This window comes from Camelus dromedarius, chromosome Y, assembly GCF_036321535.1.
Source record: "Camelus dromedarius isolate mCamDro1 chromosome Y, mCamDro1.pat, whole genome shotgun sequence".
In the NCBI taxonomy this organism is placed as follows: Eukaryota; Metazoa; Chordata; class Mammalia; order Artiodactyla; family Camelidae; genus Camelus; species Camelus dromedarius.
Window position 1 is genome coordinate 6,652,513 of NC_087473.1, and position 25,400 is coordinate 6,677,912.

General features: G+C 33.2%; 1 pseudogene; it reads left to right on the forward strand.

Moving 5' to 3' along the window:
* The first annotated feature begins 2,354 nt into the window (after positions 1 to 2,354).
* On the forward strand, positions 2,355 to 4,033 carry LOC135320432 (heat shock transcription factor, Y-linked-like; annotated as a pseudogene).
* The last annotated feature ends 21,367 nt before the right edge of the window (positions 4,034 to 25,400 follow it).

Below are 25,400 nucleotides of genomic sequence, written 5' to 3' on the forward strand. Positions count from 1 at the left end.
AATGGTTAAAACAACCATACTACCCAAAGCAGTCTAAATTTAGTGTGATTCATATCAAAATATCCATGAGAATTTTCCTCTAAATAGAACAAATAATTTCAAAATTTATATGTAACCACAAAAATCATGAGTTGTCATTATAATTTTGAAAAAAAGTAATAATCTATTAGTGCAAGGTTCTCTGATCTTAAAGAATACTACAAAGCTTTAGAAATTAAAACAACATGATAGTGGCTGAAAAACAGATGCCAATGAGTAGAAGAGAATAGAGTAAGCAGATATAATCCCTAACACCTGTGATGAATTAACCCATGAAAAAGGAAGCAAAAGTATAAAATGATGAAAAGGCATTCTTCTCAATAAGCAGTGCAGGGAAGATTGATAATGTAAAAGATAGATAAGTATATTTCCTCACATTGCATACAATCCATGAGCACAGAATATCTTTCTATTTATTTTGTTTACTTATATTTCTTGCACCTGTAATTTATAGATTTATGTTTAGATCTTTTTTCACTTATTAAATTTATTCCTATTTTATTCTTTTTGATATAATTGTACACATGATAGTTTTCCTAATTTCCCTTTCTGAAAATAAGTTGTTAGTATAAAATTGCAACAGAGTCTTGTGTATTGATTTTGTATTCTGCAAGTTTAATACATTTGTTCATTATCTCTATCAGTCACTTGAGGAGCCTATGGAGTTTAGAATAAACTACTTTTTCTTATTACTGGTACAGAGGAAAACATTCCTGTATGTTAACATTGAGCTTGAAGTTAGTCATGGTTTTTTTCTATATGACTTTATCATGTTTAGTTAGATTCTACATAGAGAGAATATGTTAAGAATTTTTTCGTATAAAAGTTAAGTTCTGTCAATAATTTTCCTACATCTATTGAGATTATTATTTTTGTATCATTTGTTTTTTAAGGGATGGTATCACATTTATTAATTTGCGTGTGTTAAAAAATATTTATGAATCAGTAATAAATCCCACTTAACTATAACTTATAATACTTATCACATGCCATGAATTCAGGTTGCTAATATTTATTTAGAATGGAATAAACATATACTGAAGGAAAAATTACATTGTAGCTTGTGTGTACATTTATTTATTTAAAAATTTTATGTCTCGTTTTGAACTTTGCTTATGTTTAATGGAATTTATTACTAAATAAAGAACACAACTTTTGGTAGAACTGGATTTACTACAGTTTACTGATAGAGAACATAGCTATTATTTACAATTAGAGCACAAAATACTTGCCTTAAAATGCCATATTATACTAACGATTCCAACTGTTCCAGGACTGAGAAACAAATTGCTTCCTAAAATGTATTTAGCTGGTCTTCTCCACCACAACCCACATATACTGTTATTTGTTTATTTGTTTTTTTGTTTGTTTGCCCCTTAATGGAGGCAAAGGGAATGGAACCCAGGATCTTGTGCATAGGCTTATTTATCAACATCATTTTGGAACACTTAACAGGAGCCACAAGGGTATCGATTATAAACATGACTAGAAAATTTATTCCTTTTAGGGACTGAAAATCCTCTGAATGAAACAATTGCAAAAATAAACATTTGTAAGTATACAATAAGGTTTTCTCTTTTGTAATTTTAAAATTAGAATATTAAATTACATTTGTTTTATTCAAAATGCTGAATTAAAATTTAAAAAACTTTCCCCCCTTTTGGGATTTCTTAAATTTGATTGATTATTTTAATCTAAATTTATTTCATAAATATTTACAATTTATTTATAAACATACCAAATAAACTGTTATTTATTCTGCTCATTTTTTTGAATATAGAGCTACTTAATATAAAGCACAGAGATAAATAACTACTTCCATATCCAAATCAAATTAGGTTTGATTTTAATTACAAATGATAATGAAATAGTTATACTTTTTTGTACAGCTTTTACACAAATTCAAATTTAAATTCCAAAACTTTAAAATTAGTTTATTTATTTAGTTTATTATTTATACTCTGTTCAAAAATCTGGTATAAATTTGTGTACAAATTTAGGAGATAGGTTTTATTCATAGACCCCAAATTTAATTTACTAAAAAGAATTTGTGGGAATAATATTTGCAGATCACAGTATAAAAATAAACATCTTATGTTTCATTTTAACTGGATGAATGTGAACTAAACACTGGCTGAATGTTACACTTGTGGTGCTAGGAGACCAGTCATTTTGTGATGTCACAGCTACTCAGGTTGAGAACAACTGTGATGGCCTAGCTGTTTATGAGTGCAGGCTTGCTAAAGCAGCATTTGAAGCTGTAGTGCTCAAAATCATGCAGATTAGAAAATGAGCTGTAGAAAAAGTTATTTAAGATGGCACATGTTTCTTCAAAAATTCAAGATGTGTCTCCTAAAGATGGACCAACTTGTTCAGGTAAGTCCAGTAGATCTCTATTGTGTGATCAAACATTCTCTGGGGACTTGGACTTGAGGTCTAAGATTGAAGAAAATGATTTTCAGACTTTGTGTGAAGAATCCTTGATAAAAAGACCATGGTATACACATTGTGTCTCTGAGCCAGATGAAGATAATGATATTCGTTCTCTAATATTTCCAAGAAAACTCTGGAAAATGGTTGGGAGTGACCAATTTCAATCCATCTGGTGGGATGATAATGGAATTTCCATAGTGATCGATGAAGATGTCTTTAAGAAGGAAGTTTTGGAAAGAAAGGCTCCTTTCAGAATATTTTTAAACTGGAAGTATGAAAAGTTTAGTTAGACAGCTTAACCTTTATGAGTTTAGTAAAGTGCAGCAGAATTTTCCAAGATCTGCTTGTCTAGCTGACTTTCTATCAGAACAAAAAATGTCTCTGTTTTAAACAAGGTATTCAGAAATTTTAGTCACTATTTCATAACTTATACATAAAATTTTATTTTGTACATCAATCTGTGGTAATATAAATGTAAAGCTAGATTTGAAAATTGTATAAAACTACTAAGGCTAAAATGTTTTAATTTTTAAAAAAAAAATGAGGACAGTGTGTTAAGTATTCAAGATTATGAGAAAATTTTCTAGCAACTATGAATCTTATCAGAAATCTAAATAAAGGTATTAAAGCTGCTTTTAGAAAGGGGCATTCAATGTTATTGCAAATGCTAATGTTTTAAATTTGATGACTATGGTATTTAAATGTATATTTTCCAAATAAGGAATTTCAAAAAATAGTCAGCAACGTTCATATTTTGATAATATTACCTTTGTATACTAAGTGTGAAATCTGAGGTTTTATACATTACGCTTATTGTAGTCTTGTATTTTGGTTTAAGTAATACTAAAATCTTTCTCCTTTGGTTGTAGCTGCAGTTCTATCATAATCCAAATTTTAAACGAGTCTGTCCCTTGCTTTTAGTGAGATTAAGAAGAAGAGTTGGGATTAAAAATGCTTCTCTGGTATCTTCATTGGCACAAGATTTCAAAAAGAAGCACTTTAAAGCAGGGGGTAAATTGGATAATCATAATTCTGGATTTGTGGCTGACACTAGAGGAGAAAGTGCATTTTTACCTTCTGCAAATTTAAACATGCCTCTAAAAAGAAAGCCCTCTACTAGCCACATAATTGATGATACAAATACCCCGATGACAGGTGATTTTTCTCCTGCAACTTCAATATCAGTTAGACCACTAAAACAAATTGCAGTGGATCAACGTGCTATTTTAAATCAGTTGACCACTTTCCACATGCACTCACAAAACAGCTACACTGAAGCAAATGGCCGTGTTGTGAATATCTTTACAACTACAACCTCTAATTCTCAGTACAGCAACTTATCTCCCATACAGAGCAATTATCTTGGACTGATGGTGGAGCCTTCTACTTTCCCAAATAGATATCACAAATATCGGCCAATGAAGGTCCTTTTCCTAAACTTCAAACAGAGAGCAACCCACGGATTCCAGTGCCAGTGTTAGCTGATACATCAGCTAATTCTCTTTCACAGCCAACTCATCAGTGAACTGCAGTTTATGAACGTCATTGTAATTACAACTGATCTGCCAGAGGACTACCAGATTATGCAGGATAACAAAGATTAAAATTGATGTTATCAAATATCGACAAATATCTTCTATTTTGTTTTTTGAACAATAAACATACATGTTTACCTTTATTTTCCTTATTTTTAAAAATACAGTAAGAGTAAATTTGGAGATTAAGTTACCATTTAAAGAAAAAATAAGATGTTTGATTGATATGAGCATTTGAGGGAAAAACATGGGAGTAAATTTGAAAAATTTCTTGTAACAAAGAAGAGAAAATGGAAGGATTTGGGACAAGACTAAAATATGAAGAGAAGGAAAAGAACTAAGTGGCTTCTGGTTCATCCTGGAAAGTATTAAATGTTTTAAGTTAGATTAGGTTGGAACAGGAGATAAATGCAGGAACCGGCCCAGGGATCATGGTCTCTATTATGTCATCCCTGGAAAAATAACGGTCAAATGATTTAGTCTCAGATGGCACATTCAGCATGTGGTAGAATATAAGAAGTAATTTAATCTATGTTCTTCTTTGCTCTGTTCTCAAAGTATTCCAATTGGTGCTTTCATTTCCTCCATTCAAGATTCTACAGTATATTTTCTGATGAATACTTTATTTTGCTTTTATGTTGCAGCCAAAGGCAAGCTTATGTCCTCAGGATGGCACTTAATGCCTTTCCAAATCTAACCCCACAAACTCAACATAGTTTAGTCATTTCTTTATAGATCTGGCATCTGACTACCTTGGCATATCTTTATGTTTCACTGTATCTGGAGATACATCCAGGAAAAATGCTTGTCGAACATGTTAACTCCAAACTCACAACTTTTGCTCCAGGACATTCTTGGACTTAGGATATCCTCCTTTAACCTACTTAGACTTTCCCAGTCTCAGCAAAGGAACCTCCCCCTCCAGATGTTTTCTGTCTATCCCCCTTTCCTTCTATAACTTGGGTACCAGCACTGTAAGCACAGAACATGCCACAGGATGCATTTTACTATTTTGTGAATAAAAAAATGTTGACTTTAAGCAAAATCTACTTTCTGAGACAACAAAACTCTCATGGTTTTCAAAGAATTTTGTTATGGTTTTTACTCTTCACCACAAACTAGCTCTTTTCATATCCCAAGGACTAGTCACTCAACAGAGTAAGTGGAGGTAGGCACAGGAGACAAAGTATTATTTTCTTATTAATTCATGCCTCCAGAGGCCTAAAGCACTCCATTCTCATTTTCTGGATATTTTCCTGTCTCTTCCTCACCCACCCAGCCCAAAATAACTGATTCTCTTCCCCATACCAATAAAGCTATTGACTTCAAATTAATTTACTTCTTAGAATCAGAGCTTTGTCCAGAAGGGACACTGATATTGCAAACATTTAAAGTAGGTTTATACACCCCACATAACTTGTGCCCCTTCTAACCTTCACACAGGTTGTATCTAAGAGCTACTAGCACCTTATTTGGGGTGGTTGTATTCAGTAACCAAATTGCAATCTAAAATGTGTGGACTAGAAAGAGTTGAGGGTAGTAGAATTAAAAATTCATCCAAAGACAAGAATACCATATTTCTGCAGATATTAGGAGATATAACATATTCATGGAAAACTTTGACTATTTCCCATTAATTTAAAATAAAAGGTGAAACATTTTCAGAATGTGAAATGCCCTGAAATGCTGGAAAAATTGTAGGCAAGGTCAGGGAGCCTAAGTCTTCTGCTCACAATCGTGCAGCCTGTGTCAGCTAATAAGACTGGAATGGCAATATTTAGTCCTGAAAATCTGTCAACATTTGTGAAGAAAGCCTTTGATATTCTGGAGAATGGTTAAATGGACCAATGTTATCTCTAGCCACATCCAACCAATATGACCTTTACCAAGAGAAGAAAAGAGCACACTTGCAGCAGGAGAACTTTGTCTGGACAGCAGTGCTTGTTCCTACAACAGAAACATGAAGCTTTTAAGATTTCCAGCTCAACTCTGATGGTGGCTATGTTGTTGTTTACATTAACAGTCTGGGGTTCAGTTGGGTTGGTTCAGCAGCTAGTTCCCAGCTGTCTTCTCAGACAGTGTGTCTTACCGTTATCATCTTAACTAGGTTCTATAGTGATAAGTCAAAAGCTACAGTTTACTTTCAAAATTAGAAATCCTAAAGAAGAATATTGTTTGTCCATCTGTAGTTTTCTACCTGGGAAAGTGTAGAGTACTGTCAAAAGTACAAAAGTTGCCTGGTGGTTTGAAATCTATATTCTAACCGCTGCTCACTGAATTCTTCACACTAAATTCTACAAATCTGTCTACCACTATGTGTGTGTGTGTGAAGATGGATTCTTAAACAGCAACTAAGTTTGTCTTAGTTGTGTTATCAGTGAATTATTTTCCTGCGTCTGGCAGGATCTTTGTGAAATAAGAGTTTAAATGAGCCACCAGATTTTCTTTAGATCAGGGAGAGGTAGATTATATTTCTCCCAGTATACTAATTTTTAACTCTTCACTGAATCCCGAGTTGATGCTAGGGCCAAGCCACTGAATACTTGAATTCGACTGATGCATATATATTCTCCAGTCCCCAAAGCCCAGGAATGTACTGTGTCTCCTTTTTAACTGAAGCTTATGTCTAAGATTTTTTTTCTTTTAATTCTCATTGTTGACACAACTTATTTTGGCTTTGAATACCCCTTGACTAATTTATAGAGACTGAACCACTGACTTATTCCCGTTCACAAAGAAATTGCAATAACCTTTCTTTCCTTGGACTACCTGGAGTAGAGTGAGCATAGTCATCATTTTGAAAGCAGTCCTCAGTCCTAATAATGCAGAACTTTTACACTTCTTTGCCCAGCACTTGAGCAAGAATGTTGTGGATCTCAGTGATTATCCTCACATCCCCTAATGCAACCATAAGAAAACACCAAGTTGTTATCCAAAATCAAGTCTTTGTCAGTATTGCATTCCCATTGCCAAACAGTTAAGAAGTGTAGGAGTTCTGAGATATTACCATGCTGAGATTTTTAGCAACCGAGCACGTTCCTTTCTTGTAGATGCTGTCGAGGTGATGAGACCCTCGGTCAGAGACAGTGAACTTTACTACTCACAGCAAAAGAAGCCAGGGTTAAAGTTTGTATCCATTCCCTAATCTAAGGCGAATACACAGAGTGAAATTTTGATGCCTACAGAAGCAGTGGGCTGTTATCATGAAGAAAGTTTAAGGCATGGGAAAACACTAATTTTATTAGTATCTTTATGTATTATTTATTAGAATGACTTATTTATTAATATCTTTACCTAGGATAAATTCATCATGACTCAAGGTTACTTGCTGCAACAATATTCATGAGAAATTGCATGGAAAAAATGATCATTGCCTTTCCATTATTCCTTCCACTTTTATTGAGGTATAATTGGCATAAAACTTTGTTTAAGTTTAGGTTCACAGGAAAGTGATTTGATTTACATGTATCATGAAATAAATATCATTGCAACTTTAGGGAGAATTCATTATCTCATTTAGATTCAATATTAAAGATATACAATTTGGTTCTTGGTTGTGATGCGAAAACTTAAGGTCTACTCCCTTAACAACATTCATATATAACATAAAGCAGTATTAATTGTATTTATCATGTTACTATGTGGACTACCTAGAACACATTTATTTTATGGCTGAAGGCTTGTAACTTTTGAGTGCATTAATCTAAATCTCCTTTCCCAACTCCTGCCTCTGTCAGCTACAAATATGATTTTTTTCTATAATTATGTTTGTTTGTTTTTGAAGTGTACTTTAATCTATAACATTATGTTAGTTCTCTTTCACAACATAATCTTTGCTATCTTTAATAAATTTCAAACTAATCAGCAGAATAAATCTAGTTATTAAATGTTGCTATTTAAATATATTTCATAGATATTGACTGTTCCCCATACAGTACATTTCTTGTCCCTGACTCTTTTCATTTACAACTGGAAAATTTTCTCTCTTAAGTTTCCTCAACAATTTCTTTTTCCTCACCCCATTTCCCTCCTTGTGAAAAACCTGTTTTTTCTATATGTATAACTCCTTTTCTGTTTTGTTATGTTCATCTGTTTTAAATTCCAAATGGGAGTAAAACCTTTAACATTTGTCTTTCTCTGTATGACTTATTTCACTTGGCATATTACCCTCTTGTTCTACCCGTTTGTTGCAAATGATCAGAACATATTCTTTTTAAAGCTGAGTAATAACCCATTGTATATTTATGTGTGTGTGTGCTTACATCTATCTATCTATCTATCTGTATATATATATCTATAAATATAGATAAATCTGTAGTTAATAGATGAGTAGATATATATATTATAAATGCACATCTTCTTTATCTATCATCTACTGATGAGCAATTAATTTGCTTCTGTTTCCTGGCTTTTGTAAATAATGCTGCATTGAGTATAGGTTTGAATTTATCTTTCCTGATTAGTGTTTTTATCTCTTGGAATAAGTATCCAGATATGAAAATTTTGGATCACATTTCATTTTTAATTTTTACATAAAACTCCATACTGTTTTCCACAGTGGCATCAGAAATTTGCATTCAGTCCAGCAGTGCATCAGGGTTCTTTTCCTTACATCCTCAACCACAGTAATATTTGTTATCTTTTTTATAATAATCATTCTGACAGGACTGAGATAAAATCTCATTGTATTTGAACTTGCATTTTTCTGATGGTTAGTGATGTTGCACGTTTTCATGTGCCTGTTGGTTATCTTTCCCCCACTGTATATTCATTTTTTTGTAATGGGCTACATAACCATATTGTCTGATTTCATTTTTAGGCACTCTGTTGTGTTCCATTACTCTGTTTGTTCTGTGCCAGTACCATATTTTTTTTATTTCCGTAGGTTTGTATTGACTTAAATTTCCAATACTGTATTGAATAAAAGTGGTAAGAAAGAGCATTCTTGTCTTCTTGCTGCTCATACAGGAGATGCTTTCAGCTTTTAAACAGTGAGTGCCATGTTAGCTGAATTCTTGTCACATATGACCTTAACCGTTTTAATTTATGTTTCCTCATGCCCACTTTGAGGGAAAATATAATCATAAATAGATACTGAATTGTCGACATATTTTAAGATACTATTGAAGTGACCATATAATTTTCATTCTTCACTTTGTTTGTATGTTTTATCATATTGATTAATTTGTAGGTATTGAATCATTTTGGCATCCCTGGAATAAAATGGACTTAATCATATTGTATAATCCTTTCAATGTATTGTTTGGCTTGCTAACATATTAGTGATGATTTTTGCAGCTATACTTATCAGTAATATTTAACCTCTAATTTTTTGAGGTATTTGTTCTAGTTTTAGTAGTAGTGTGATACAGAACGGTCGGGTAGGAAGCCTTCCTTCAACAGCAAATTTTTGGAATACTCTGAGAAGTATAGGTGATAGCTCTTGTCTAAATGTTTGGCAGAAGTCACCTGTGAAGCTGTCTAGGCCTGGAATTTTGTTTCTTGGGAGATTTTGTTTAATTACTTATTCAATTTCATTAGTAATAATCTCTTCATATTTTGTATTTCTCATTCCATCCTGGATAATACGTCTTTCAAAAAAATTGTCCATTTCATCTAGGGTTTCCATTTTATTGACATTTAATTTGTTGTATCCTGTAATGATGCTTTGTATTTCTGTGATAAAAGCAGTAACTTCTCATTTATTTCTGAGCTTATTAATCTGTACTCCCTTTTTTGCTCATGAGTCTGGTTAAAGTTTATTAATTTTATTTATCTTTCAAAAACAATTATTAATTTGATTAAATGTTTCTATTTTTAATCTTTATTTTATTTATTTATGTTCAGACCTTTCAGCTGTCTTTCTTGTCCTAACAAGGTTGTTTTTAATTTTGCTACGTCTATTGGTTGCATGATTATTTTATAGGAGAGAGATGTTTCTTATTTGTATAAGTGGTATTATTTTGTTATAAACATCCCTATTCATACTGCTTTTGCTATGCCTCATGAAATTTGTTTTTGTTGTCATTTTCCTTTATATATTTTTTCTTTGATTTATACAGCAATCCATTTGTTGTTTAATATTGTATGAATTACCTGCCACATTTTAAGATATTTTTAGATTTTTTCTTTTAGTAAATTTGTAGTCTCACAGAATCCATAAGTTTCTTCACAAAATAAGCAGACAAATAATAAAATTTATACAAAAATACAAAAGACCCAAATTTTCTAAAATTATCTTTGAATAATTAACAAAGCTATGGGCATTATCCTCCCAGACTTTAAAACATACAACAAAGCTACAGTAATCAAAACATCAAAATATGGCACTAAAAGAAAAACATAGGTCAATGGAACAAAATAAAGAGTCCTAAAATAAACCCACACACATATGGTCAATTAGTCTACAATGAAGGAGGCAAAGTATACAACAGAAAAATTGCAGTCTCTTCAAAAGTAGTTCTGGGAAAAGTGGACAGTATATATAAAAAGAAGATGTAACAGCACTTCCTTACATAGTATAAAAACTAAGATAAAAATGGATAAATTACCTTAAAGTAAAACCTGAAACTACAGAATTTCTGACCAAGAATATGAGCAGAAGTGACTTTGAGGTAAATCACAGCAATATTTATTTTTCATGTGTCTCCAAATTAAAACAAAAATAATAAACTAAGAGTAACAGTTTATAGTTTACTGAGGAAAAAATAGATGTACTATGTGATACAGGGATTCTACTTCATGTGTAAATGTGAAGTGCAGAGGAAAGGAAACATTCAACAAGGCATATGACAACACACAGAATAGAAGGAAAAATTTCAGACAATGAGACCAACAAGGTGTTAATACCCATAATATATATATAGCAAATTAGACTCAAGATTTAAAAATCAAAGACCCCAACTTAAAAATAGTTAAAGGAACTTCATGGAAACTTTTCAAAAACAGATATGTGTATTATTTTCATGCACATAAAAAGATACATAATGTTGGTATTCATTAGGAAAATATAAATGAAAACCAGAATGAAATATAATCTCACAGGAACCAAAATGGCTATTAACATAAAGTCTACAAATGACAAACATTAATAAGAATGTCGAGAAAAAAGAACCCAGGTACACTGTTGGTGGAAATAAAAATTGATGCATCCACTATTATAAAAGTGTGGACAGTGCTCAGAAAACTAGACATAGAAGCATTATATGTTTCAGCAATTCCAGGTTTTGTTATAAATCTGAAAAAAATGAAAACAATAACTTTAAAGGATATATACCCCCAATGTTCTTAACATCATCATTTATAATAGACAACGATAGAAGTGCAACTCAACTGCCCATCACCAGATTATTTGATGAAGAAAATGTGAGATATATATAATATAATAAATAGTTATAACAAAATTAAAATTCTGCCATTTGGAACAATGTGATTGGACCCAGAGGATGTTGTATATTGGAAAATACTTAATACAGAGAAAAACACTCTACATTAAAAATTACATGAGGAAACTAAAGATATAAGAGAAATAATCATAAAAAAAACCAGAAACAGACTCATGAATATATGTGTAGTGTACCAAGTAGTGTTTTCCCCTGGAGACAGTGAAGAAGGATGGAGAAGACAGAAATATGCAAGCTACTAGTTATAAATTAGAGAAGCAACAGGGCTATATTTGCAGCACAGAGAAATATTTTAATAATTTAAATGATTTTTAAAAAATTATAGGTATATATTATAGGAAAATGTGCTTGTATGTTGGAAAAACATTGAAGAAAAAAACCCAGGAAAACTGAAAATATTTTGTAGTACTATGATATTAAGGGAGGTGATTTGTTCACTTTCTTTACTGTTATTATCAGAGGTAGCTCAGGTAAGTAAAACCAAAATTGTGCAATATTTCTAACTACCAGAAAACAAAAGCAAGGACTCCAACTCCCAATCTGTTATTTAGTGTCATCAGAGCAATAATTTAAAAGATCATGACCAATTACAGTAACATTATATGGCACGCACACACACAGACACACACAAACACACACACACACACAATGTCAACCCTGAAAGAAACAACCTTAAAGCCATGGAATATTGTCATATGACTAATAGAGAATTCAAAATAGGTGTCATACAGAAACTCAATACATAAAAGAAGATTCAGAGAGCCGTTTAGTGAACACAGGAATAAATTAAATGATGATAAGAATACATTACCAAAGAGACTAAAACTATAAAATAAACAAAAACATTATTGGAGGACCAGAAGAACTTAATAAATTAGATGACGAATGCAATACAAAGCATTGGAAGTAGACTGTCTTTGTGGAAGGGAGATTAGCAAACTCACCAATACAAAACTAGAAATGATAGGAGAGGGCAGAGATACAAGATATTTAAAAGTGAGGAAATTCTACAATAGCCATCAGACTTCTTCAGGAAGTGCACATTAGAGTGAAATCCTGGAGGGAGAAGAAAACTAGAAGGCAGCTGCTGTTTTATTTAAAGAAGTAATGGTTGATAACTTCCCTAACCTGGGTAAGGAACTGATACAAAAGTCCTTGAAGCAAGAAAACACCAATAACTTTAAGGCAAAGAGACCTCCTTCAAGATACGTCATATGCAAATTGGCAAGTCAATGACAGAGTAAAATTTTAAAGGCAGCCAAAAAAATAATGATAATCCTCAAAGGAACCCCCATTAGGCTATCTGCAGATTTCTCAACAGAAAACATACGCCAAGAGTAAATAAAATGACATTTTCAATCTACTGGCATATGAAATCTCTCATCCAAGAATACTCTACCTTGCACAGTTATCACTTAGATACAAAGTGAAAATAAAGGCTTTACCAGACAAACAAATCCTGTATGAGATGAAAAACAAAACCGAGATATCTTACAAGAGATGTAGAAAAGATCTCTTCTAAGAAAAATACAATGGGAAAAATATGCAAAACATTGACCAAAATGCTAATTAGGGACCACGAGAAAGCTGTAACTGTTTATTTGGGTATGTTTTAAAATGCTACTCTACTATATGGATTAAAGATAGAAATATAGGAAATCAGGGGCAATAAATATAGATATATCAATCTGGTAACATCCTCACAACAGTAAAAGAAATAATTTGAGAAAGTAATCAGAAAACGTAAAGAGTAAAAATAAAACAACATTAAAGGAATATGCTATCAGAGGAAAAAGGAATAAATTATACATGAGATATTTTATTTTAAATGTAGTAATGTTGATGTACTATTTTGTGTAGTTTCAAATGTACCGCATGGTGATTCCAACCACTTTGTAGTTTATATTGCATTATAAATTATTACAAGTTATTACAATAATTTTAACCTACAATTATTAGAAGTTATTGTGTATAATTCACTGATCTCTACAAATTATCCTTGTTGCTTATCTCATTTATGTGTATTACTTTCTATCTGTCAATGTCCTACCATTAAATTGTCTTTCCATTCCCCTTTGGTAAACATAAATTTTTCCCCATATCTTTGAGTCTGCTTCAGTCTTGTCTATCAAATCTCTCAATCTGTCAATCTCTCTATCTTTCTATCTCTCTATTTCTCCTTCTATTTCTCTATCAATCTTTCTATGTATCTATCTATCTATCTATTTTTCTGTCATGTATCTATTGATAGCTATTGATAGATATACACAGATATTTGTTATTCTTTAGATTCCACTTATAAATTATATTATATACATTAGTCTTTGTCTAAGTTACTTACCTAAGCATAATATTTACTAGGCCCATTCGTGATTTTGAAATAGCAATGTTTTATATGTTTTCATGGCTGACAAATATTCCATTCCATATTTATAGAAACATGATATCTTCTTAAGTCCATAGTCTATTGTGGACCCTTGGATTGCTTCCCTCTGTTGCATATTATCAACAGAGATGTTGTGAATATTTGTTCTCTCAAATTAGATATATTCTCCAGAGTTTTCCTTGGAGAGGTATTACTGGGTAGTTTAGTAGTTCCCTTTTAAGTTTCTAAAATAATCTAAATACTGTTTTCTATAGAAGTTGTACCAACATACATTTATATCAGGAGTATACAAGAGCTTTGTTTTCTCCAAATCCTCTCCGACACTTACTATTTGAAGACCTATTGATAATCGCCATTTGACCACTGTGAAGTGATATCTCATTGTGGTTTTGATTTGCAATTACCTAATAATTAATACTGTTGAGTATTTTTATCACTTGCCTGTTACTCATCTGAATGTTTTCTTTGGAAAAACATTAATTCAGGTACTCTGCTATTTTTGATTGGGTTTTTGTTTTTCACATTGAGTTGTGTAACTTAAATCCATGTTACATCTATTAACTTAAATCTATTTATCCCTGGCAACTTGTATTGTTTGCAAATATTTTCTTCACTTTTACAGGCAATGCTTTCATTTCATTGATAGTGTCCTTAGCTGTGCAGAAGTTTTGAAGGTTGTTTAGTTCCCACTTGCTTATTTTTCTTTTATTTCTTTTGCCTTTGGAGGCTGATATAAGAAAACATTCCTATGATATATAACCAATAGTGTATCACCTATATACCCTTCTAGCAGTTTTATAGGATCAGGTCTTCCATTTATGTCCTTAATACACTTGGTGCTTATTTTTGTTTATGATGTCAGGGAATGCTTTAATTTCACTGTTTTACATGTAGATGTCCAGCTTTCCCAACACCATCCATTGAAGAGACTGTCTTTTCTCCACTGTGTACTCTTGCCTCTTTTATCATAGATTCATTGATCATAGGTTTGTGGAATTATTCCTAGGCTCTCTATCTACTTGTATTGATAATACCTGTGTGCCAATGCCATGCTGTTTTTATTACTGTAGGTTTGTAGTATAGTAAGATATCTGGGAGGGTTATACCTCCAGATATTTTTTTTATCTCAATATCATTTTGGCAATTTTTATGGTTTCAAGTAAAACTTAGAATTATATTTTTCTAGTTGTGTGGAAAATACTACAGCATTGTAACAGGAATAGCACTTAATGTGTAGGTTTCTTTGTGTAGTATGGCCATGTTAACAATATTAACTCTTTCAATCCAAGAACAGAAGACATATTTCCAATTCTGTGAATCATTTTTAAATTCTTTGTCAATGTTTTATAATTTTCAGTGTGTAGACCTTTCACAAATGTGGTTACATTTATTCCAAGATATTTGGGGGGATTGGATTTTAAATAGTATTGCTATCAACAAATATTTTGTGGTATCTCATGATTAATGTGTAGAAATGCAAGAGACTTCTTTACATTTATGTTGTCCCCTACTCCCTTGCTGAAATTATTTATTGTTCATAATAGTCTATGTGGAGCCCTTAGGACTCTCTATGTAGATTGTTATGTCATCAGTACTAGTGACATTTTTGAATCTTTCTTTCCATTTTGCCTTTCTTTTACTTCTTTTTCTTTTCCTTTCTTCTATTCCTATTAAACATATGTGGTGAGAGTAGGAATCCTTGTCATGTTCCTGGATTTACCCAGAAGGCTTTCAGCTATTCCCCTGAGTATTATATGTTGTTATAAATGGCCTTTAATCTGTTGAGAGATGTTCCCATTGTATTCACATTCATGAGAGTTCTGATCATGAATGGATGTTGAGTATCATCAAATGCTTTTTCAGTGTGTATTGACATGGTTGTTAATTTGTCCTTCCTTTATTAGATATGTATCATGCTGATTGATTTATGTATGTTGAACCAACCTTGTGACTGGAAGGTATCCAACAGATCATCCTGTATAATAATTTCTATGTATTGCTGGATTAATTTGTTGATGTTTTATTGAGGAGTTTTGAATGTGTATTCATCAAGAATATGGCTTTTCATTTTCATTTTCTTTTTGTAGTGTCTTGGACTGGATTTGTTATCAGGGTAATGGTGGTCTCATAGAAAATCTTTGGGAATTTTCCTTCCTCCTTTATTTTTTGAAATACATGGGGGGAAAGAGGTTTTAATGAAAAAATCCATACATTTTGTTCAAGGGGTCTTTTTAAAATTAAACATTTTATTTAATTTATACTGATTGCTGTTTTCAATTTTTCAGTTTTCTCTTTATTCAGTGTTGGCAGGCTATATGTTTCCAGAAACTTGTCAATTTCTTTTAGGTCATCCAGTTTTTTGTCATGTAACTACTCATATGGCTTTCATAATCTTTTTTTGTTTTTCTGTAATATCAGATTTTATTTCTACTCTTTAGATTCTTATTTTGTTTGGGTCCACTCTCTATATATCTTGATAAGCCTGGTTAAATTCTTATCAATTTTTTAATATTCTTAATAAAATAAATGCTCTTTATTTTATGCTTTTTATTTATTTTTCAATTTTTATTTTATTTATTTTCAACCTAACCATTAAAGATTTCTCATTCTTCTGCCTTTGGGATTTGTTTGTTAATATTAGTAGTTACTATGGGTGGTAAGCTTGGTCCTTTGTGTGAGGTTTTTCTTCTTTCTTATAGAAGGCCTGATTTGTTCTAAACTTCCCTCATAGATTTGTCTTTGCTACATCCCATACATTGTATGAAGCAGTTTTCATTGTAGTTTGTCCCCATGTATGATTTTAATACCTCTTTGATTTCAGCATTGACCATTTTTTATTTTTTAAATATGTGGTGTAATCACATATTTGTGCTTTTCCTGTTCTTCTTTCTAGAGTTGATGCATAGTTTCATACTTTTGTGTATGGAATAATGCTTGCTGACATCTATATTTGATTAAAGTTTCTGAGGCTCTTTTGATGACATAATATGTGATTAATTCCTTAGATAACATCCTGTGCCCACTTGAAAAGTTTGTGTGTTCCGCTTTTCCGATGCAGTGTCCAATACATCAGCTAGGTTGAAATGATCTAATATGATATTAAGACCTCTGTTTCCTTACAGATATTCTTTCTGGATGATCTCTCCATCAGAATAGTGAGGTGTTAATCTCATCTACTATTATAGATTTATAATGAATTAATTCCCTAATGTCTACTAATATTTCTTTTTATATTATGATCTGTGGTGTTGGGTCCATATATAAGTTAATGAGTGTAATACCCTATTTTTATAATGATCTCTTTTTCTGTATATAATCTCATATTAAACTTTCATTGTGGCCCTTGTTTCAAAACATATTTTGTATGTTTTGAGCATTGTAATCTGCAGTTTCTTGCCATTTCCTTGAAATATCTTCTCCATCTATTTCCAGGTTGTGCATATTTTCCTCCATAAAGTGAGTCTTTTTTTGGGGGGGGAAAGATGGTGGAGAAGAAGGATGCTCTTAGCTCACCCTTTCACACAAATGCACCAAGACTCACATTCAGAGACTCACTCAGCTAACCAGAGAACCTGCAGAACTCTGAAAGAACATTGTCCTCTTCAAAAGATGAAGATGCCAAAAATCTGGTAGGAGAAAAGGAATAAAGAAGGAAGAAAAGGAAAAACAGAGTGTTACAGGTCCCATGGGGAGGGAGCAGTAAAGAAGGACTGGCACTCATTCACTGAGTCTCCCCTCTCCAACTGAGAGGCCAGTAGGATGGATGGGGAGATTCCAAGGCTTGGATCTGTACAGAGTAAGAGTTGACTGACAGAACTAAGTTAAACACGCACTGAGGGTCCCTCTGACACGCAGCCCAAGATGCAGCCAAGCATCTGGGGGCAGGGCCATGCTGCCCTAGCTGGGTGGAAGATGTGGATTCCTGCATTGAGGCAGCCAAGGGGAAATGCAGGGGCCTGTGTGCCATGGCTGTGCATTCATGGGGTAGAACAAACTGGGCCCTCCATAAAACAACAGGGCAGATATTCCCTGGGGTGAAGTGTGCATATTCCCAACTCTGAAATTTCACAAAATTTTCTAGGTGAACACAGGTGGGGTTCATGCACAGCCACCATACCAGCTGGCACTTTGCAACCCGGTGGCAGTGGGGGCAAAACCTGCATCCATACCTATGAACTAAGCAGCCTCTAGGGCCAGACAGAGACTTGTCTACAGCCCGAGGTAGATAGGATACATCTGTCCTAGTTCCTCATAGAACTTGCTCCACCAAGGCAAACAAGAAGATGTGATTTGTCCCAGGCCAGGGACAGGGCTGTTCCTCAGTCTTCTCTGAGCCCACCTCCAGGGTGCAATCACATGGCAGAGCGCACAGTGGCAGAGAGCAGTGTAGTGACCAGCACCCTGAGAGGGAGGGTGGCCACCAAACTTTTGGGCAGGAATGCAGCCCCTGACTATGGTGCTGGGACAGGGCATGATGCCCACTCATGCCTGGTCAGTCTGCAACATCTGACTGCAACATTAGGTAGGGCAGAGACAAGCCAGCCCACTGTAAATGAGAGCTGACATTGACAAGGTGTTGGGATTAAGTGCGATCTGCTTGCCAACAGTCACTGGGAGCAGCACAGATGAGGGCTGCAATGGAGGGCCTCTGGAAACAGCAAGCTGAAATTCCAAAACAGGATGAAGGCAGAAAGATTTGACATTAAGAGCACACAGTCTAGAGGAGGACACCGACAACCCCCCTTATTTTAATCTGATTTTACCTGTTCCATTTTCTTTTACCCTCTAATTTTTACTCCTTAAACAATTATATATAACCTAATATTCATACCTGTGAAATTTTATAAAAATATATTTATTATTATTATTTTTCAAAATTGTGCTTCAACTTGCTTTTCTATTATTCATTATACAATGTTTTCAAACTTTTATTTCTCCCTTTTTAAAAATTCTTTATCTCTCTGTCTCTTTTTTCTCTTTCCTAAGTTATATTACTACACAGGCATTAGTTAGATAAACTATTTAAGGACCACAGTAGATAACTGTTACTCCAAAAAACACAGTGTCAGAGAGGTAGGAGCAAGATGAAGAAGCAGAGAAATCATTCTGAATTAAAAGAACAAGAGAAATCCCTGAAATAATGATCAGTGAAATAGACATCGATAGCCTACTAGATCGAAATTTCAAAAAAGGACTGATCTAAGTACTGAAGGAAATAAAAGAGATAGTGTTTAGAGACATAAAATATGTCATGAACAAAATGGCGGCTATAAAGAAGAGCTGAGTAGAATAGGTAAACACATTGACTGAGATGAGTAATGATCTAAAGGCAGTGCAAAGGTGACTAGATAATGTAGAGGAATGAATTAGTTACTTAGGAGACAGGACAATAGAAAGCACCCAATCAGAAGAGGTACAAGAGAAACTACCAGAAACAAATGAAAAAAGCATAAGGGACCTATGGGATAATATAAAGCTTCCCAAAGTTTGCATGATATAATTTCCAGAAGGGGAAAGAAGATCAAAGTTTATTGCATAGTTGTTTGAAGAAGTCATGACTGAGAACTTCCCAACTTAAAGAAGGAATGAGATATCCAAGTAAAAGAGGCTCAGAGGGTCCCAAACACGAAGACCACAAATGCACTCAGAGCAAGACATATAATTAAGATATCCAGAGTCAAGGATAAAGAAGTGACCCTAAAGGCAGCAAGAGAAAAGCAAAGAGTGGGTTACAAGGGAACCCCCATATGGATCTCAGCTGATTTCTCTACACAAATACTACAGGCCAGAAGGGAGTGGCAAGTTATATTCAAATTCCTGAATAAAAAAATGATATACTCTAGGATACTTTATCCAGCAGGGCCATCCTTCATGATAGAAGGAGACATAAAGAATTTCACAGACAAGAAAAAGCTACAACAGTTTAGCAACACTAAACCCATGTTTAAAGAAATATTGAAAGGTCTACTCTAAATAGAAAAGCAGCAGGATGATACTGAAATGAGAAACTCACAGCTGGAAAGGTGATAACTCATGAATTATAAACAAAATAAACACGAAATTATACAAGACATACAATTCATTGAGATTGGGAGAGGGAGTCAGGAAAATACAGAATTGTTTTCTTTGTCTTTCTCTTTAAAATGTTTTATTCTTGGTAGGATGGGTTTGAGATCAACTTACTGTCATTTTAATAAAAGCAGTTATAATAATGGGCTACTGGACTTATAAAAAAGGGTAACAACAAGACAAAAACTTATCAGGGAGTCACTAAAACTAAATAAAATTCATGATAACACAAAGGAAATTTACCAAACCATAAAAGGAAGATGAAAGGAACAAAGAGGAAATACCAAATCACTACAAAGATAAGGTCAAAGTGGCAATAAACACAAACCTGTCATCAGTTACTGTAAATGTGAATGGACTAAATGCTCCAGTCGAAAGACATAGAGTGGCAGGCTGGATAATAAAGCAAGAAACTTAAATATGCTGCATACAAGAGACCCACTTGAGGGAGAAAGACACATATTGTTTGAGAGTGAAAGGATGGAAAAGTGTATTCCATACAAATGGAAAAGTCAGAAAAGCAGGTGTTGCAGTACTGATTTCAGACAAAATACACTTTAAACCAAAGGTCATAAAGAAAGATAAGGACATTTTATAATGATTAGATGAGTGATACAAGATGAGGATGGTACACACATTAACACATATGCTCCAAATAGAGGAGCAACTAAATACATAAAATAATTACTAACAGATATAAAGGGGGATAGTGATGGGAATAGAATCATAGTTGGAGATTTCAACAATGCATTAACACGACTGGACAGATCACCGAGACAGAAAATAAGACAACAGACAAATTTAGTAATACAATAGGAATATTAGTCATGGTTGATATTTTCAGAGCATTGCACCCCCCCCCCAAAAAAGAGGATATATATTCTTTTCAAGGGCATATGGACCATTTTCCAGGATTGGTCATGTATTTATACACAAAAGAAACCTCAGCAATTTTAAGAAGACTGAAATTACCTCCAGCATCTTTACTGAACACAATGCCATGAGCTAGAACTCAACAACAGAGAAACAAAGGAGAACAAAAGGAAAACATGGAGATTAAACAATATGTTATTAAAAAACAAAGGGTCAATGAAGAACTCAAAGCTGAAATAGAAAAATTACTGAGACAAAAGAAAATGAAAGCAAAACCACACAAAATTTATGGGACACAGCAAAATCAGTGCTAAGAGGGGAGTTTATAGTGATACAGGCCTTCCTCAAAATGGAAGAACAATCACAAATAAACAATTATCCCACCATGTGAATGAACTAGAAAAGGAAGAACAAAAAACCACAAAAGGCAGAAGCAGGAAGGAAATCATAAAGATTGTGGAGGAAATAAATAAAATGGAGGTTCAAAAGAGTATAGGAAAAAAATCAACCAATCCAAAAGTTGGTTTTTTGAAAAAGTAAGAAAAATCGACAAACTTTTGGTCAAACTCAAAAAGATGAAAAAAGAGAGCTCAAATTAGCAAAATAAGGAAGGAGAATGAAGAAATTATAACAAATAAACTAGAAATACAGAATATCATATGAGAATATTATGAAAAACTCCATGGTAACAAATTGGATAACCTAGAGAAGATGGACAAGTTTTTGGAAACATACAGACCACCAAGAATGAATCAAGAAGAAACTGACCCCTTGAACAAACAGATCACTAGAAATGAAATCAAAATAGCAATATAAAACCTCCCTAAAAATAACAATCCCTGACCAGACTGCTTCTCAGAGGAATTCTACCAAACATACAAAGAAGAACTCATATCAGTATTTCTCAAAATCTTCCAGAAGATTGAAAAGGAAGGAATACTCCCAAAGTATTTCTATGAAGCCACAATCACCCTGATACCACAAACAAGCAAAAACACTACCAAAAAAGAGAATTATAGGCCAATATCACTGATGAGATTTGATGCGAAATTCCTCACCAAAATAGTAGCAAATAGATTCCAACAACACATATAAAAGATGATGCAACATAAGCAAATGGGGTTCATCTCAGGGACACAGGGGTGGTTCAACATATGCAAATCAATCAATGTAATACATCACATCAACAAGAGAAAGGACCAAAACCACATGATCATCTCAATAGATGCAGGGAAATCATTTGATAAAATTCAGCACCCATGTGTGATAAAAACGCTCACCAAAGTGGGCATAGCGGGAACATATCTCAACATCATAAACACTATATAAAACAAATCTACAGCCAGCATAGCACTCAACGGTGAGAAAGTCAAAATCTTCCCACTAAAATCTGGGACAAGACAAGGTTGCACACTATTACTACTCCTAATCAACATAGCCTTGGAAGTCCTAGCCACAGCAATCAAACAAGAGAGAGAAGGAAAAGGGATCCAAATTGGAAAGGAACAGGTAAAAGTCTCACTATATGCAGATGACATGTTACTATATATAGAAAACCGTACAAGATCAACACAAAAACTACTACAGCTGATGAAAGAATTCAGCATGAAAGAAAGTTACAAGATTCAGGTCCAAAAATCAGTGGCATTTCTTTACACTACTGATTCAGATAATACTATAGAGCTACAGTCAATATGACAGCACTGTATTGGTACAAAAACAGACATAAAGGCTAATGGAACAGAGTAGGGAGCCCAGAAATGACCCAACAAATTTTTAGTCAATTAAACTTCGACAATGGAGGTAACAATACACAATGGAATAGAGACAGTCTCTTCAGCAAATGGTTTTGTGAAAGCTGGACAGCAGCATGTAAATCAATGAAACTAGAACACTCCCTTACACAAGACACAAAAATAAACTCAGAATGGATCAAATACTTAAACATAAGACAATATAAAATAAACCTCCTAGATGAAAATAAAGGCAAAACATTATGTGACATTCATCTCGAAACTTTTCTCATAGAAGAAATGTAAGCAGGAAGAAAAAATTGTGACCTAAAAAACTTGCAATCCTGTACACAGTAAGCAAACCAGAAGTAAAACAAAAACACAACCTAAGGAATGGGAAAAAAATTTGCAAATGAAACTGACAAAGGCTTGATCTCCAGAATATATTAGCAGCTCATCCAACTGAATAAGAGAAAACAAACAACCCAATCCAAAATTGGGCAGAAGACCTAAACAAGCAATTCTCCAAGGAAGACATACAGATGATCATCAGGCACATCAAAAAATGCTCAATATCACTGATTATCAGAGAAATGCAAATCAAAACTACAATGAGGTATCACCTCACACCAGTCAGGATGGCCATCATTCAAAAATCCAAAAATGACAAATGCTGGAGAGGCTGTGGAAAATAGGGAACCTTCCTACACTGCTGGTTGGAAAGCAGTTTGGTGCAGCCACTCTGGAAAACAGGATGGAGACCACTCAAAAGCCTAGGAATAGACTTATCATATGACCCACGAATCCCACCCCTGGTCATAAATCCAGAAGGAACCGTACTTCAGGATGACACCTGCACCCCAATGTTCATAGCCAGCACTACTTACAATAGCCAAGACATGGAAACATCCTAAATGTCCATCAACAGATGACTGGATAAAAAAGAAGCAGTATATTTATACAATGGAATACTACTCAGACATATAAACCAACAACAGAACATCATTTTCAGTGGCAAGGATGCTCCTGGAGAATGTCATTCTATGTGAATTAAGCCAGAAAGAGAAAGAAAAATACCATATGAGATTGCTTATATGTGAAATCTAAGAACAAAATGAAATGAAACAAAACAAGCATAAATAAAAAGCAGAAATAGACTTGAAAACATACAATATAAAGTTTTGGTTGCCAAAGGTGCGTGGGTTGGGAAGAGATAGACTGGGTTGCCAAAATTGCAGAATCGATAAGCAAGATTGTACTGAATAGCACAGGGAAATATATAAAAATTTTATGGCAGCTCACAGAGAAAAAGATATGACAACATATATATATATGTTCATTGTATGTGAAAAATTTTGCTCTACATTGGAATTTGAGGCAAAATTGTAAAATGATTGTAAATAAATTAAAAAAAAGTTAAAAAAAGGAAAAACATGATCCTAAATATTACAGGCATAAATATAAATTAGAGAGAAAAACAGTATGCTAAACAGTAGTTATACCAACTTTTTTTGTTTGTTTTATTTTTAAGATAAGCAAAATCAAAATTCCTCTTGCCAGGTGCATCACGAAGAAAAGAGAGATGCTCCAAAGCAACAAATTATGAAATGAAATAAGAGAAACAACAATTGTTACCTCAGATATATAAAAAAGGGATAATTTTGTCAACAGTTTCATGCCAATAAACTGGACAACTTAGAAGAAATAGACACTAGACACATGTGTAGAAAGAGACAGAGATTAGGAGAAACAAATAATTTGAACAAACTGACTAGTAGAAGAAAGATAGAATCTGCATTTTAAAAAATCGTTAAATACAATTGCAGATTTAAAAGCTTGTGTGGATAACTGCACAAAAAAACCAAGCAGAACTTATACTCTTCAAACTATTCAAAAATAGTGATGATGAGGGAAACTCCCAAATTAATTCTATGAAGCCTTCATCACCCTGATAGCAAAGCCAACAAACAAAGTATGGGCAAAGAGAACTTCAAGCCAATATCTTTGATTGATATAGATGCAAAAATTCTAAAACTATTATTAGCAATCTAAGTCCAGCAATACATAAAATGAATCATGCACCATGATCAAATTGGATTCATTGCAGTGTCACAAGGGAGGTTCAACATACACAAATCAATCAGTTTGTTACAACACATTAAGAAAAGAAAAAGGGAAAACAAATTGGTCATCCCAATAAAACCATAAAAAGCATTTAACAAAATGCAACATGTATTCAATAAACAATAACAAAAACAACAACAACAACAGCAACAACAATAGAAACCTCTTACCAAAGTAGGATACAGGAAATATATCTCAATATAACTAAAGTCATTTATTACAGACCCACAGACAACATAATATGCAAAGGTGAAAAACTGAAAGACAAATTAAGAAATAAGACAAGGATGCCCACTCTCACCATTTCTATTAAACACAGTATGGGAAGTCTTAGCAACAGCAATCAGACAAGAAAAAAATTTATTAAAGTTGGATTGAAAGAAGTAAAACTATTATTATTTCAGATGACATGATAATCTATATAGAGAACCCTAAAATTTCTCCACAAAGAAACAACTAAAACTAATAAACACATTTAGCAAAGTAGCATGATTCTTGATTAATATAAAAAACTGTCACAATTCTTTACACTAACAATGAAATATTCCATAATTTTAAAAAATCCATATGAAATATGTCAAAAAATTTAAAACCTATGAATAAATCTATATAATAATATCTATAAGACAGTGATAAATAAATTTGAAGATGATGCAAAGAAATTGAAAGAAATCTCATGGTCTGAGTTTAGAAGTATTAATATTGTTAAAATATACATATTACAAATGATATCTACACATATAAATTGATTTAGATAGAAATACGTGATATTTTCCACAAAACTATAAACAGACCTATTATTTTT